The sequence below is a fragment of the Sus scrofa genome, chromosome 6, assembly GCF_054392235.1.
Source record: "Sus scrofa isolate SSC_HxYL_T2T_F1_AM1 chromosome 6, Sscrofa_HxYL_maternal_Yorkshire_Landrace_v2.0, whole genome shotgun sequence".
In the NCBI taxonomy this organism is placed as follows: Eukaryota; Metazoa; Chordata; class Mammalia; order Artiodactyla; family Suidae; genus Sus; species Sus scrofa.
The window spans coordinates 106,748,117-106,765,393 of record NC_139388.1 but is presented as its reverse complement, the minus strand read 5'-3'; the positions used below and the strand labels follow the sequence as shown (position 1 = coordinate 106,765,393).

General features: G+C 35.2%; 1 protein-coding gene across 7 annotated transcripts in view; it reads right to left on the bottom strand.

Annotated features, from left to right (window-relative positions):
- Positions 1–17,277, bottom strand: part of DLGAP1 (DLG associated protein 1) — a 1,399,633-nt gene that overhangs the window by 921,238 nt on the left and 461,118 nt on the right. The window lies entirely within an intron of this gene.

The following is a 17,277-nucleotide window of genomic DNA, read 5'->3' as shown; positions in this document are numbered from 1 at the left end:
CTTTTTTTTTTTTTCACTAGCTTTATATGTTTTGAGTTTGAGATCTCAGCTCAATCTTTAAATGAAATTTTCAAAATAGGAAAATGGCAATTTCAGATTTTGACATTAGGAGGAAGATTACATAATTTGTAAATGTGATGCCATGGTAATGAATATTTCTGTCCATGGAGAATAAGAAGACATATAGACCTAGATGTAGTGCTAAGGCACACATGGAGCAGAGGATGGAGGGTCTGCAGGAAGGCAGAGAAAAGGCAACCAAAAAGGGAATGGGCAGGAGACCTAAATAGAATTTCTCCAAAGAAAACATACAAATGGCCATGAAAAAATGCTCAGTATCGCTAATTATTAGGGAAATGTGAGTCAAAACTACAATGAGGTATCACCTCACATCAATCAGAATGGCCATCATCAAATAACAAATGCTGGAGAGGGCATGAATGTAAATCGGTGCAGCCACCATGGAGAACAATATGGAAGTTATTTAAAAAATTAAAAATACAGGTACCATTGATCCTGCAATCCCACTTTTGGGCATATATCTGGAGATAAACATAATCTGAAAAGAACATGCACCCCAGTGTTCAGTGCAGCACTATCTACAATAGCAAAGACATGGAAGCAATCTAAGTATACATCAACAGATGGATAAAGAAGATATGACATATCTATATATCTATCTATATATACATGTATATTTTATATATGCATATATGATATATATACACAAAATGGAATATTAGTCACAAAAGAATGAAATAATGCCATTTGCTATAACATGGATAGACCTAGAGATTACCAAACTAAGTGAAGGTGCCAGACAAATATCATATGATATCGCTTACACATAGAATCTTTTTTAAAAAATGATACAAATGAACTTATATAGACTGAAATAGACTCACAGATTTTAAAACATACTTATGTGTAGCAAGAGGGAGAACGGGGGAGGGATAAATTAAAACTTTGGGATTAGCAGATACACACTACTATATATAAAATAGATAAACAACAAAGACCTACTATACAGTACAGGGAACTGTACTTTATATTTTGTAATAACAAATGAGGGAGAAGAATCTGAAAAAGAATCACTTTGCTGTACACCTGAAACTAGCCCAATCTTGTAAATCAACTATCCTTCAATTTAAAAGATTCTTAAATAAAAAAAAAAGGAACTAAAGAGGAAAGAGCAACACTCCTATTACAATAGAAGCAGGAAACTAGAAAGATTTTTAAAGGAAGTCTTCAATGTCAAAGGCCTACAGTTAACATCAACGGGTGATGTATAGGAAAATTGCTTAGAGTGTAGATCCTAAGGGTTCTCATCACAAAAAGAAATTTTTTTCTTGTCTTTTTTATTGTATTTACATAAGATGATGGATGTTAACTAAACCTATTGTGAAAGTCATTTCAAAATACAGGTAAATTAAATCACCACATTATATACCTTAAATACATACACTGGTGTATGTCAACTACTTCTCAATAAAACAAACAAAAAAAAGATTAGAGTTCCCACTATGGCACAATGGGTTAAGAATCCAACTGCAGTGGCTCGGGTCGCTGTGGAGGCTCTGGTTCGAACCTGGCCTGGCACAGTGGGCTAAGGGTTCTGGTGTTGCCACAGCTGGAGCATAGGTCACAGCTGGGGCTGGAATTCAATCTCTGGCCTAGGAACTTCCATGTGCCATGAGTGTGGCCATTAAAAAAAAAAAACTAGGAAAAATATTAAGTTAAATAATAACCTGATGGAAATGCACAGAGATGTGATACACATATACAATGGAATAGTACTCATCCATAAAAGGGCAAAATAATGCCATTTGTAGCAACATGGATGCAACTAGAGATTCTCATACTAAGTTAAGAGAAAGACAAATAACTTATGACATCACTTATATGTGAAATCTAAAATATGGCACAAATGATCCTATCTACAAAACAAAAACACAGACATGGAGAGAAGACTTGTGGTTGCTGGGAAAGGGGGGAGGAAGTGAGATGGATGGGGAGTTTGGGTTGGTAGATGCAAACTATTACATTTGGGGTGCACAAGCAATGGAATTCTACTGTATGGAATAGGGAACTATATCCCATCTCTTAGGGTAGAACATGATGGAAGATAATATGAGAAAAATAATGTATACATATGTATATATGAATACATACATATACTTTAATTTTTAAAAGAATGTGTACATACGTGTGTGTGTATATGTGTGTACTCTAATTAAAATTTTTTAATTGATTAAGGGTGAGAAAGAAAAAAAAATAACCTGAAGTCAGCAATGGAATAGAGCAACATGAAGATTGTTGTTAATGATGAGATAGGCTTTCAGTAGAGGGTTCAGGGAGAAAGCCAGCTTGAATGGCTTTTCTTTGATGAAAGGAAGAAATGGAAAAGTGGAGAGTGCGGTTGTTCAAGAAGGTTGACAGTGAGGGGGAGGAGAAGTAAAGGGGGATGTTGGTTCTGGGAAGCCTATGTGTAATAATTAGAGGTTCTTAAAAAATGCTTAAATGCTGTCATAAAGGAGCCACGCAGCCAGGCTTCCCGTGGAGGGAACGCAAAAGGTCAGACTTTGATTCATAGTTTTCCTATTTCAGAGTAGCAAGGTAGTGTTTTCTGCTCGTTTACTAAACCAAGTCATTAAGGAGCTGCAATATGGACACGCTGATAACTGACATTTTGTTAAGACATGAATATTTTGCATCTCCTTTCCTCCTGAGTAACATCGGTGCTCAAGTTAAAAGTCTCACCTATGAGATATGCCTAACATAGAAAATTTAAATAGGATTCCCCAGCTAATATGAACCTATGGGCTATGTAAGGCTCTTGCAGTGATTATAAAGACATGTGTGGCATGGTTGATCATATTCCATCACCATAAGAATATGGAAAGAAATGGGCAGGAGTATGGGGAGTAGACTTGGCTGGGTGCTTTTCTTCCTCCCTCTGGCAGTGTCTGTTGGCCATTCACAGCATCATGAAATGAGTGGAAACTCAGTGAGGCTCATTCCACGTTATAATACCTCTATTCCTGAAATAGTCATATTTGGGCAGCAAATGCATGGTATTACTATACCAACTGGTAGATTATCTAGAGAAAATATTGCTTTCATGATCTCACAAATTCTTAATATTTTGAACCTACTCACAATCCTTTATTTTAATTTCTCCAACAACCCGTACACTAGAAGATGACTTTTAGTTTAAAATCAATCTCATTGTTCTCTTAGGTGTAAATGTAACACATGCTCATCATGGAGATGTGTATAGTTAATAAACTTTCAAATGGAAATTAAAATGTCATTCATTTTTTCTACACATATATGAATACTATTTCCATTTAGGATTTTACTTCCATTTAGACTTTATTTTGTATATAAGATTTCTTTCTTTGGCAATTCTTTTATCAAAAGTATCAAAATACTTTAATCCTATTTTAGAATATAACTATATCTATTTAACATGATAGCATTATTTAAACACGTGAATTTAATGGCAATAATATTAGATTATAAATATAAAAATAAAATATTCAATAATATAATTTATCTTACCATTGGACAATTGAGGGTATTATAAGTAATTCAACAATCGAGATCTTTGGGCTCAGTTATTTGTTTTGTTTTCCCCACTTAGGATAGATCCATACATAGAATGGGAATTATAAATATTATATTATGAAATAGCAGAATAATAATAGATTATTAAATAGTGGTATGATAGAGTTAGTTTTTAATCAGTGTCTATCCATTAAATTCCTGCCACCAAAATATGAGACCGATCATTTAGTTTCTGTTTCACAAGGCAACTTTAGATTTGCCTCCACATTTTGTTTTGATCTTTGCTAATTTGAAGGTGAAAAAGCATTGTTTCAGCATATACTTCTTTGTCTAGAATACACTTTTAAAAATTATTATTGTATGGAGTTCCCATCGTGGTGCAGTGGAAATGAATCCAACTAGGAATCATGAGGTTGCAGGTTCGATCCCTGGCCTTGCTCAGTGGGGTAAGGATCTGGTGTTGCCATGAGCTGTGATGTAGGTCGCAGATGTGGCTCAGATCTGGCATGGCTGTGGCTCTGGCGTAGGCTGGTGGCTACAGCTCTGATCAGACCCCTAGCCTGGCAACCTCCATATGCTGTGGGTGCAGCCCTATAAAGACAAAAAAAAAAAAAAAAAAGAAAAGAAAAGACCAAAAAAAATTATTACTGTGCAGTATTATTATTGAGTGGTTAGGATCTCAGGATTTGCAGTCAAATGACTGAGTTTAAACTTCAGCAGCTCCGCCTACTTGTAATGTTCCTTTAACTAGAAACTTAACCTCTTTAAGCCTATTTCTTCTATTATAATAATACTAGCTAACATTTACTAAATGTCAGGTACTATTCTAAGAGCATTTTATGTATCAACTCAGGTAATCTCTACAACACCTCCATGCAAAAAGGACATTACTATTCCAAGATTTATACTGTTAACCCCTACACCACACTGCCCAGCAGGACTGTTGGAAGGCTTAAATGAAACACATTAGTAGTATACCAAAAGGAAGAGTATGCATGCTAAATAGTAGCCAAAAATAAAGTCTTTTGTCTCTGCAAATTTTCTGTGTACTTTGTTCATTATTCATTGGTTATTTTTGAAATTTTCTTAGTAAAGTATATACTGTTTTTTCAGAGTACTGGTATAAATAATTTCATTTGTTCCAAGGTTTTTTCCCCCTGGGGCCCTCTTAAACAAAAACAATCATATTTTTAGCACCCTTCAAAAATATGAACAGTTAAACATAGAAAGTTTAGACCAAAGTACACTAAGGACACAGAATCAGATCATTTTTAGTTGGTGCCTGGCTCCATCCTGGGAAAGATTCTGAGCAGTGAGGCATGATAAGAAAGCCAGGCAACTTCCCTATCTTCTGTAATCAAATCTACAGTTCGTGTTATGAATATTTAGACTGTCGAGCATACATATTCAAAGATAACGAGAGGTGGTAAGATTGTAGTTGACCTTGAATGATGATTTGTATTTACATGAAGGGGAGGAAACAGAAAACACATTCTAGGAAAGGGAATAGCAAGAGGAAAGTCAGAGCAATAGCCTTATGCTTGACAAGAATTAAACAAGGGATTTGGGGGGCCTAAGTACCGGGAAGGTGGGGGGAACTGTGGACACAAAGACAAGTACAACGGAAGTAGAGGATTTAATAAAGGAAAATCTTAAAGATGAAGTTTAAGTTCAACTAAAATATTTTATGTGTCTATGACTCCATAAATCTAGACTCAAGTCTGAAACAATACATGGACCATAAAAACCAAGATAAAGTCAAAACATAACAAAATGAAGATCAAGAGCTACATTACATCCTGTTTCCTTTTTTGTTCTTTGTTTTTCGTGCCCAAGTGCCTTTATTTATGACTTGGACAAAAATTTACTGCAATTAAAGAGTAAGAGGGCCCTCTGCAACTCCCAATTGCTGTCAAAATAAGTTTCTCTTATCTGATAACATTAAAAAACATGGTCTTTAAAGTATAATTAGAAGTGTTTACATTTCCAGTAAAGGCAGACTAGCTTCCTGCTGAACAATTCTCCCACTGAGATCCACTGTAATTGTTGGGAATGAAAACCATAAGTGTTAACCATCAAAAAGCTAAAAAAAGGTAGCAAATGCCTAATGTGTGAAAGTCCCAGAGAGAAAGAAAGAATGTACATTTGACATAACTTTAATTTAAAAAATTTTTTTGGCCTGTTTTGGGGGCTGCACCCACAGCATATGGAAGTTTCTGGGCTAGGGGTCAAATTAGAGCTACACCTGCTGACCTACACCACAGCCGCAGTGATGCCAGATCTGAGCCAAGTCTGTGACCTATACCACAGCTCACGGCAACACTGGATCCTTAACCCACTGGGGAAGGCCAGGGATCAAACCCTCATCCTTATGCATACTAGTCAGGTTCGTTACCACTGAGCCATGAAGGGAACTCCTTGACATAAATTTTAACCTGACTATTTGCCAATTCTCAAGGAGAGGCCAAAAATTGAGCACTGATTCTAAAGTTTTAACAACTTGACCTTCAAAAATTGAAGTTTAGAGCCCACCAAGGAGAAGGAAGTTTTTCATTAGAACCACTGAAAAGCTGGCTACACTCCAGATATTGGAGTGAATCACAGAAAAATACAGCTTCCACAAAGCCTAAAGCATACTACCATAAAGTTAACTCAGTCTCTGCCCTCACATAACTTGTGCTTTTGGTGTCATACCAAAAAAATCATCGCCAGGAAAAATGCCATGAAAGTTTTCTTCTAGAAATTTTATGGTTTCAAGTCTTATGTTTATGTCTTTAATCCATTTTGACTTAATTATTGTAAGTGGTCTAAGTTAGAGGCCCAATTTCATTTTTCTTCATGTGATTATCCAGTTTGAACATCATTTATTGAAGATTATCCTTTCCCTGTTGAGTATTCTTGGCTCTTTTGTCAAATAATAGTTGAAAGCATGTGTGGGATCTGTTTCTGGGCTTTTTACTTTGTTGCATTTGGTCTGTGTCTAGTTTATATGAGTGCCATACTGTTTTGATTAGTATAGCTCTTTAGTATAGCTTTGAAATCAGGAACTGTGATGCTTTCTTCTTTGTTCTTCTTCCTCAGGATTGCTTTGGCTATTCAGCTTTTGTGTTTCCATACTAATTTTAGGATTGTTTTTCCTATTTCTGTGAAAATGTCATTGGAACTTTGGTGATGATGCACTGAACCAAGAGATGGCTTTGGTTAGTATAGACATTTTAATAGTATTATTTCTTCTCATTCAAGAACAAAGGGTTTCTTTCCTTTTGTGCCTTCATTATCTTTTATCAAAATCTCATCATTTTCAGTATAAAGATATTTTACCTCCTTGATTAAATTTACTCCTAAGTATCATTGGTTTTGATATTATTGTGAATAGGACTGTTTTATTTCTATTAGATATCTCATTGTTAGTGAATGGAAACACAACTGATTTCTGTAGGCTGATTTTTCATCTTGCAACTTTACTGAATCCACTGATTAGCTCTAACATATATTTGGTGGGGTATTTAGGATTTTTGGTATATAAAATGATGTTACCTGCAAACAAAGACAATTTTACTTCTTTCAAATGCCTTTTAATCTTGCCAGATTTTTCTGGCTAAGAAAAATATTCTATGTTGAATAAGAGTGGTGAGAGTAGGCACACTTGTCTTGTTCCTGAACTTTCAACCTTTTACCATTGAGTATGTTAGCTATGGCTTTCTCATATATAGTCTTTATTATAATGTAGTATGCTTCTCCTATACCCAGTTTGATGAGGGGTTTTTCTGCATTTATTGAAATGATCATATTATGTTTATTTTTTAATATATAAATGTAGCATATCCCATGTATTGAGTAGCATATCTTGAACCATCCTTGCATCCCAGGGATAAATCCTACTTAGTCATTGTATATAATCCTTCTTCTGTACACTTCAGTTTGTAAAAAGTGTTAAATTTTGGTCATATGCTGTTGACTTAAAACTTTTATTCAAAAATTATTTTGTTAAATAATACATGTTTCAAAATGAATTCATATTTTCATAACTAGGTCTACTTTGGTTCATATCTGAACATATTGCTATTAAATAGTAGTAACCCAAATTTATATTTAAGTAATCTAGTATGGAATTCCCATTGTGGCTCAGTGGACACGAACCCAACAAGTATCCATGAGGATGTGGGTTCGATCCTTGGCCTTGCTCACTGGGTTAAGGATTTGGCGTTGCTGTGAGCTGTTGCATAGGTTGCAAATTCGGCTCAGATCTGGCATTGATGTGGCTGTGGTGTAGGCCAGCAGCTATAGCTCTGATTTGACCCCTAGAGCCTGGGAACTTCCATATGCCATGGGTATGCCCTAAAAATTAAATAAACAAACAAAAAATAACCTAGTATGATTTTACAATATAAAAGAAATGAAGTGAAAGTTGCATGACACTGAATACAATAATCTTCTGTATGTTTAATAAAAAGTACAGAAAACAAAAAAGTTAATTTGCTTATTTGAGTTAGATTCTTTTAAAATTTTGCTCTTAATGAAATTCACCTTTTATTTTATTTATTTATTATTATTATTTTTTTTTTTTTTTTTGCTATTTCTTGGGCCACTCCCACGGCATATGGAGGTTCCCAGGCTAGGGGTTGAATTGGAGCTGCAGCCACCGGCCTACGGCCTAGGTCAGAGCCACAGCAACGCGGGATCCGAGCCGCGTCTGCAACCTACACCACAGCTCAGAGCAACGCCGGATTGTTAACCCACTGAGCAAGGGCAGGGACCAAACCCGCAACCTCATGGTTCCTAGTCGGATTCGTTAACCACTGCGCCACGACGGGAACTCCTGAAATTCACCTTTTAAAAGTTTTGCATTTAATAGACTTCCCACTGAAAGTATCCTAAGTGATCTACATTCAACTCTTCTAAAATATTTTAATCAATGAAAAGCAAAGAAATATGGTAACTGGTTTTGATATTACCCAAAGTTTGTTTTACCCTTAAAGAACATTATTATGGTTTCTAGTATTACTTGTTCATTTCTTATTTTTTGAATATACCGTAAACAATTATGACAAAATTGCACAAATTCTTCCCAAGATATTTCTAAGATGCTCATTTTTCTCATTTTGACATTACTTGCTAAAAAGTAGTTTGAGTGCTTACTTTATGACTGACAAGCAGTATTAGTTTTGGTTATAAAAAGAAATACCACTTCATAATGAAGTTATTCTATAATAAAATATTTATAATAGAAAACAGACAAAATTCTATACTGCAAAAGTATTTTTTGTACTACTGGAACTTATTTGTCTTTCCTGGATAATTGTTAAAATTATTTTTAGGAACAAATGTGAACAAAATATAAAAAACTCAGTATTCATTTTTACTGTGATGGTAACTAATGACTCATGATGACATCTGTTGAACTACTTGAGTATTTTAACAACTTGATCTCCTGGTCTTAAGGTGCTTTTGCCCTTGCATTCAAAAGCTGTAGACATTTTAAGTGACCCATTTTGGCTCTTTTATGCAAGGATAACATGCATTTATACTATAGAACGCTAAATATTTGACCAAGGTTTAAGAACAATCAACTTTAAAAATCAGTTGTAGGATATACAAACTGATACATTTAATTCATCCTCTAATCATCCCCTCTGCTTAAAACACATACTACTAACCAATGGTATATTCAAAGTTCAAACCAAAAAGACTTACTGGAATGTAAATATCAAAGATTAAATGAAGTGACAGCCCTAAGTCTTCTAGAAGGGCGCAATGGCAGCCTGGTATAAACTCTAGACAGGACAGAGTTTAAGAGGGCATTAGTCAACTAGAAAATAGTACTGGGGAAGTCAACTTGAAACAAGTGTAAAACAAAAGCAGCAAAAGTAAAGAAAAGCTACCTAAAACATTATGACTAAACAGTGAAACTCCCACGTTCATTTGATGAAAGTTAGATAAAAGAATGGAGTAAATGTCAGAGCAATAAAATTTGAAGAAGTAATTGCTGAAAACCTCCCACATTAAAAGTGTACTTCAAGCACTCAGGAGAATGACTTAAAATAAATGAATCCATAGACATATGGTGGTAAGGTTGTAGAACTTTAGGATAAATAGAAACATGTTACCAACCATCATATGACCAGTTCAAAAACAGGAGACCCCAGTGCCAATAGATGCTAGAAGACAGTGTACTAAGACTCATAGTGCCAAAGGAAAATAACCGTTAACCTAAAATTTTAAACCACACATAAAATTATTTATGAGTAAACGAAAAAATGATGTTCAGGCTTACAATTACCAGAATAATTTACCACCTACACAGACTCTCATTTAAAGAACTGTTAGCTACACACCTCAGCAAGAAGAAAACTGAACAAAGAAGGAAGCTGTGGGGTTTGAGAAACAAAAGTGAGTCCCTAAACTGATTATGCCAGGAAATTTAATTAACTACTGCATGTAAACATTAAGTAAAAACTTTTATTTTAAAATAAGGATCTGAAGCTAATAACCCATGTAATAATGACAAGATCAGAGAGGTGTCTTCATTAAGTAACAAAAGAATCACATCTTTTCAAGTTTGAGAGAAGGGGAAAAGGATGCTGAATAAGTTTAGACATTTTAAAGAAAAAATGCAAGAAAGTGCTCAATACTATTTGTAATTTTTAAACCAGAAGACGGGTAATAAAGAGAGTTTTTTTTTAAGTTAACAGTATAGTAAAAGAAAGGAAAAGAGGCTCAGAGTAAGATAAAAATGGTAGATAGAATATTAAATGATTAAAATAAGCCCAAATATTTCAGAAATCACAATAACTATAAAGTTTATGCACAGATACTAAAAGACGAATTGGACTTTAAAAATCCCCTATATGATACTTAACTGGGAAACAGTGAAAACAAAATCAGTCAGAAAGGTTGAAAATAAAATGAAGAAAAAAAAGCATGGGTACCCAATATCCTGTGATAATGTCTATGAGAAAAGAATCTGAGAAAGAATGGATATGTGTCACTTTGTTGTACAGCAGAAATGATCACAACGTTGTAAATCAACTCTGCTTGAATAAAACTTTAAAAAATAAAAAAAAAGAAAACATGGGTAATGTTTGGTAATTATCTGAAAGCCAGGGACGTTTTCATAGTTATAATCTAACACCTAGAATAAAGAAAAGACTGACAAATTCACCTAGATAAGAATTTAAATATCTGTGTATCAAACAACAACAAATTCAAAAGAAAAATGAAAATCTGAGAAAAACAGTTGCTAATTATATCACAGAAAAATGTGCAGTATCCTTAATATATTGGAAAATGCCACTGAGTATCACTTGTGCTTATATAGGAAGTGTGAATCTCACATATCTGTACCAGTGGACATTTGCAATACTATTTGCAGTAGTGAAAATTTAAGTATTCAACATGTCCATCACTAGGAGCATTGGTACAGTTACACATTGATACAGTGGGACATTGTCATGATTACATTAACTTGGGCTTCCAAATTATCATACCTATACACACATTTCCCCGCATCTGTTTTTGCACCCCATCATAATCACGTAAAATTTGAAATTCCTATAAATTGTATCAACCTTTTCCAACTTGCTTTTTATTCTTACCAGTAGGGTTTTTACAGCCTTGCCTTTATTCTTACACATAAATCAAGTGTATTCATTCTTACTACTCTTAAAAGTCTTGTCAGAATTGGATCAGAACAAATCTGCATTTTCCTAGACCTTGGCCACAAGCCACTTAAAAAATTAACTAAGATTTGGAGTACTGCATTTAGGGTTTCTCCCATGATCCTCTCCTTTTGAATGATAATGAAGCCAATTTTCAGTATCACTGTGGGTGTCTCCAGAAGTTTGTGCCAGTGCTACTAACCAGATGTGCTTCCCAAAATACACATGGGGTCCAAGCCGGCAAACACCTCACTCCCCACTCAGCGTTCTGACCTACAATCTGAAACCAGAAAGGACCACCACCCACCACGTCGCCCCTTACCCCTCACATCCCAAACTCACACAGCTGCCCTCATTACCACCCCCCACAAGGGACTCCAGCTACTTCACCAGTTCAATGACATGGCAAGTTCAGAAGAGATAAAATGTGATCAAGGAAATAAGAAGGCATGTTATGTTCATAATGTTCAGCCCAAAGTACAGAACTGGGTTGAATAATTCATTTGAGATGTAAAATTGCTAATTCCAGGATTGATACCTTGAGAAATATTTAACAGCAATTTGTGCCATTTGATGAAATTTTCATTTACTTTTACTATTAAATTCTCTGTTTCCTAGCAAGTGCTACTTTGGCCAAAAGTAAGTAAATAGTTGTCTAGTGATAGAATTTCTAAGAATACACACACATGCACACACACACGACACTTCCTAGTCCAAGATGAGAATTTGGGATTCTCCTTTTTGACCTTTGGAACGGAGTGCTGCATTATGAAACTTTAAAGAAAAGAATCATCACTTTATTAAAAAATGGTTTTCTTTGTGGTAAGATACTGTTCTGCATTGCCTCTTCCCACCAGTTCCCTTGAAATTTAACATACCAGGATTGGCTACACTTCCGAAAACCTGACCAGTGGAAGGGCAAAGGGTTCCCAGAACACTGTGCAGGAGTTCCCATCGTGGCACAGTGGAAATGAATCTGACTAGGAACCATGAGGTTGCAGGTCCTATCCCTGACCTCGCTCAGTGGGTCAAGGATATGGGGTTGCCATGAGCTGTGGTATAGGTTGCAGACGCAGCTCAGATCTGGCATTGCTGTGGTGTAGGTGGGAGGCTACAGCTCAGATTAGACCCCTAGCCTGGGAAGCTCCATATACTGTGGATGTGGCCCTAAAAGACAAGACAAAAAGACCGAAAAAAACCCCAAAACTCTGTGCAGCCAACGACTGCCCAGAACAAATGAGAGTAGAAATTTAAGTATAGGCTTGGTGATTTGTCATTACCTGTTAATAAAAAATTGATCAAAATTGTTTGTTGATGTTTATCCTATATTAATCTCTAAACATCACAATAATGTTTCCAAGTAGAATATAAAAGCACTGCACTTTTAAGGGGAAAATATGTTTAGTTGAGTTCACTTTTCATGCAAGCTCATTTCCTACACACCAAGAAACCTTAAAGTTATTTGTTTTGACAATAAAGACACGCTTATAAAAATACCTTATTATTTCCCCAAAAGTATTATTGTTTTTAAAAAGCATGATTTGCTTCAGAGAAACAATTTTTTTCTGTATTTTAGTTAATAAAAGTGTATACTAATATGTGCCCATTAAGATTAATAATGGAAAACAAGATAAACTGCAAAGAGCCGCATATCAATTTGCTTTTTAGTCTTGCACCTTTAAGTATGAGATCTCTTTTTTTCCCAGTAGACTTGTTTTTTAAATCAAGTTCAGAACGTGCCCTCTGTTCCCGGTTTGCTGAGAGCTTTCGTTATAATATGAAAAATATATATGAAATATATATGTAACATTTTTGTGAAATGCTTTTTCTGGGTCAATTTATATCATTATACAATTTTTCTTTTACAGCCTGCTGATAGAGTGGATGATATTAATTAAATTTCAAATGTTGAGTCAGGCTTACACATTCTACCTGATTATAGTATTTAATTATTTTTATTCATTGCCAAATTGACTGCCCAGTGTGTTGTCGAGGATTTTGCATCTCCATTCATGAGAGCTATTGGTCAAATGTTTTCTTCCTTTCTGCAGTCTTTGTCTGGATTTTCTGGGTGACCATCGCTTCAGAAAATGAGTTGCTGGGAATTGCTATGTTCTCTGTGATTCTGTCTTTATGTAAAATTGACTTTAAATTTTTTTTTTTGGTGAAATTCACCAGAATAACCATCTGGGCCAGGGACTTTCTTTTATCACAACTTTTTTTTTTTTTTTTTTTTTTTTTTGTTTTTCAGGGCCGCACCCTTGGCATATGGAGGTTCCCAGACTAGGGGTCTAATCGGAGCTGTTGCTGCCAGCCTGCGCCACAGCCACAGCAATACCAGATCCAAGCCATATCTGCGACTTATACCACAGCTCACAGCAATGCCAGATCCTTAACCCACTGAGCGAGGCCAGGGATCAAACCTGCAGCCTCAATGTTCCTAGTCGGATTTGCTTCCACTGCGCTATAATGGGAACTCCAATCACAACTTTTTAATTATAAATTAAATTTATCCATGGTTATAGGACTATTCAGACTATCTATTTCATCTTTGTTGAAGTTTGGTAGTTTGTGGTTTTGAGGAAATGGTCCGTTTTTTCAAAGTTCTCAAATTTATGAGAGCAAATATATAAATATTTTTAACTTGTATATTTCTGTTTATGTATATGTATTGTTCATATAGAAGTTTAATTTAGGAGTTCCTCTGTGGCTCAGCAGGTTAAGGATCTGGCATTGTCACTGCCATGGCTCAGGTCCCTGCTGTGGTGTGAGTTCATTCCCTGGCCTGGGAACTTCCACATGCTGTTGGTGTGGCCAAAAAGAAAAAGAAAAAAAATAATTTATATAAATTCTATTGTGCCCACATTTGTTTCTTACTCTTCTCACTCCACTCTATACTTTGAATGTGTTCAGTGTATGTTCTGTCCATGGCTTTACACTGCTGGATAACACCAAATGGTATCCACCTACCATATTTGCTCAAAAACTCCAGTGATATACACTAAACTGCCTGCAACTCCAAACTATCATGACTGTTTCCAAAAATATTTTGTATGTATTTTCACATGTATCCATAAGGGATTTTTTAAATAGTGCTTTTTATATAAAACAGGTTGTTCAATTTTTTAAAAATCCAATTTTGGTGTCTCTGGTGAGTTTAACATATATATATATATATAAAAACTCACAAGATTATATATATATTTATATATCCTCATTACTTCTAATTGAAGAGTTATTTCTACCATTTTAATTCATACTTAACATTTATTTTCCATTATTTTTGCTCTTGTTTTGTCCCTATCCTGTTTTCATTAGACTGCTTAAATTTTATTTTGATGGTATTTTCAAGGTTACAATTCCATGTTTCTAATGGTAATTGCCCTTAACTTAAAACCCATAACCATATTATTCACTTGCACTGATTTCCTAAATGTATCAGGATCTATCTATAATTTCCCTAAAACCAGACAGGTACGTTAAGAACAGGAAACCTCCTATATTTTGATTTGGAATATTTTAGAAATTCTTGATTAATGTAAACCTAATTTAAAAAACACAAAATTTATCAATGATAAACATGAACTTAAGATTAACATAATTACAAATAACTGACATGATTAAAAAGAGATTATAATAGAAAACAAATACCCTAAGTGAACATTTATTTTTTCAATATTCCAGGTATTTCAGTAGTTCCCATGAAATACAGAAATTCAATAATACAGATTACAGTGATTCTGTATTATTGAATTATAGGAAGGGCCAATCTGGACCTCCCCTGTCACCTACAGCGTAACTATGCAGTCACTGCTGCTGCTATGGTGCAGTCCCTGGCTCTGGAACGTCCTCGAGCCGCAGGTACAACCAACCCATTTAAAAAGAAAGGAAAAACAAAGGGCAAACCCCTCTACTGAGGATAAGAGAAGGATGAGAAACTGTGGTTCTCATCATTCAGATCTCAATTAAATGCCACCTCATCTGAGATGCTCTCCCTGTCTGTTCAGCCAAACCTGTCACTTTATGTCACATCACTGTAATTTAATTATTTCCATAGTACTTATCAGAACTACATTTTCACTGTTCACTTCTTTTTTAATGACCTGTCACCCAGCCCTGGAGTGAGAGTATAATCTGTCTAAAAATCAGGAAGAGGGCACTGAGTGGTCCTTGCCAGTATATACGGATTGAATTAATAGATGGATATCTCAGCTTCCTTTCAATATTGGTTAAAATGAAATGACAACATTGACATGAACAAACATTTATTACATGGATATTATTTCCATGACAGTTGTTTCTAAAGAGGTTTTCTTTTCTAATTTTTCTTTCTTCCAAGAACAAGGACCAATAAACATCAGAATCTTCAGTATGATTAACAGTGAGTAATCTTGAAATATGAAGTTGTTCATATTGGCTGAGCTTAATTTCTCAAGAATCTCAGTTCTTCAGGAACCAAATACAAAGATGGTTCAAGGAGGGAGTTCCCACTGTAGTGCAGTGGAAATGAATCCAACTAGCGTCCATGAGGATATGGGTTCGATCCCTGGCCTCACTCAATGGGTTAATGATCTGACATTGTTGTCGGTTATGATGTAGGTCACAGATGCAGCTTGGATCCTGCACTGCTGTGGCTGGGGTGTAGGCTGGCAGCTGCAGCTCCGATTTGACCCCTAACCTGGGAACTTCCATATGCCATAGATTGGGCCCTAAAAAGCAGTAAATAAATAAATAAAGATGGTCAAGGAGGCTGAAGGTGTACATGGGCACAGGTGTGCCCATCTTTGTATGGAAGTGTTCTTACCTGCCTACCTGTTCCCAAAGACACTAGTGTGAACACTGCTCTGTACTTAGACAGTTTGTTCTGCTGTCACACTGCACATCCTACATATGGATGGCAAGTATTCCTACTCATCCTTGTCACTGGAAATAACTTAGTAAAAGAATGATTTACTCTACTCTCTTTTTATAACCAGACACATCCTATAACTCTTAGAAAGTAAATCTCAGATAGTAAGAAGAAAATAGTGATGATTTTGGATTTTGGACCTTCTGAGAAACAATATCTTTTACTTACAGGATTGCTCAAGCTGAACTTAAGAAATGTAACCATAAAGAAAACTAAGTGAAATTTGACTTTTCATCATACAATATCTTCACCCAAATTTACATGTGGTGAGCACAGCTGCCTTCCAAATTAAAGGGTAAATAATGAATCACGAATCATATTTCATCATGTATGCAAATAAAGTACTATAGTGAATAAAGATATTTAGGAAATAAAAACAAATCAGTGCATGGAAGGAAAACCAGAAATGCACCTATAGGACAAGTGAGAGGACATGAAGACAAATCCAAAAGGAGAAATAAAAATGGGTCAAGGAAAAATGTAAGAAGTATTTTGTCCTAATCATAAAAATATGTAAACCCAAAGAATAATGCCTTTCAATATTCATCTAAAAAGTTGGCAAATATTTACGGTAATAATAATCAGGTTGGACAGGTTGGGAAAATATGGTCTTCTCTACAATACAGTGGGTAAATATCTGGTTTCAGTCTTTCTGGAAGGGAATATAGTCATAAATACCAAGAAAACAGGCTGTGCTATGCTACCACATTCCAGCTTCTTAGTGTCAATCTAACAAGTTTATTCCTCAGCAATGCCTACACTGCCCACAAAATTAGCCATACTGCATATTCTCAAATCAACTCTAACACAACAACATGCCCCCAAATATGCTTATAAAGTACATTCTTTCTCTGCACCCTTTGCTGCTGAATAACATTTTGAAGGGTCACAATCTAAAAATATCAACAGTATGGGCATCAGTAACACAGAAAACCTTGTCCATAATTTAGATCCCTCCTACTTGTAAACCCTCCAGTTAATAGTTATTTATAACTATTTATAATAATTATTTAGACTATTAACTTAGAACCATCCATTGCTACTGAAAAAAGCAATAATGGGTAGTATCTGTGCAGAGATTTCTCTGCATACTTACTATGGACTGCATTGTTAATTAATGCTCCCTCTTCTCTTTCTTTG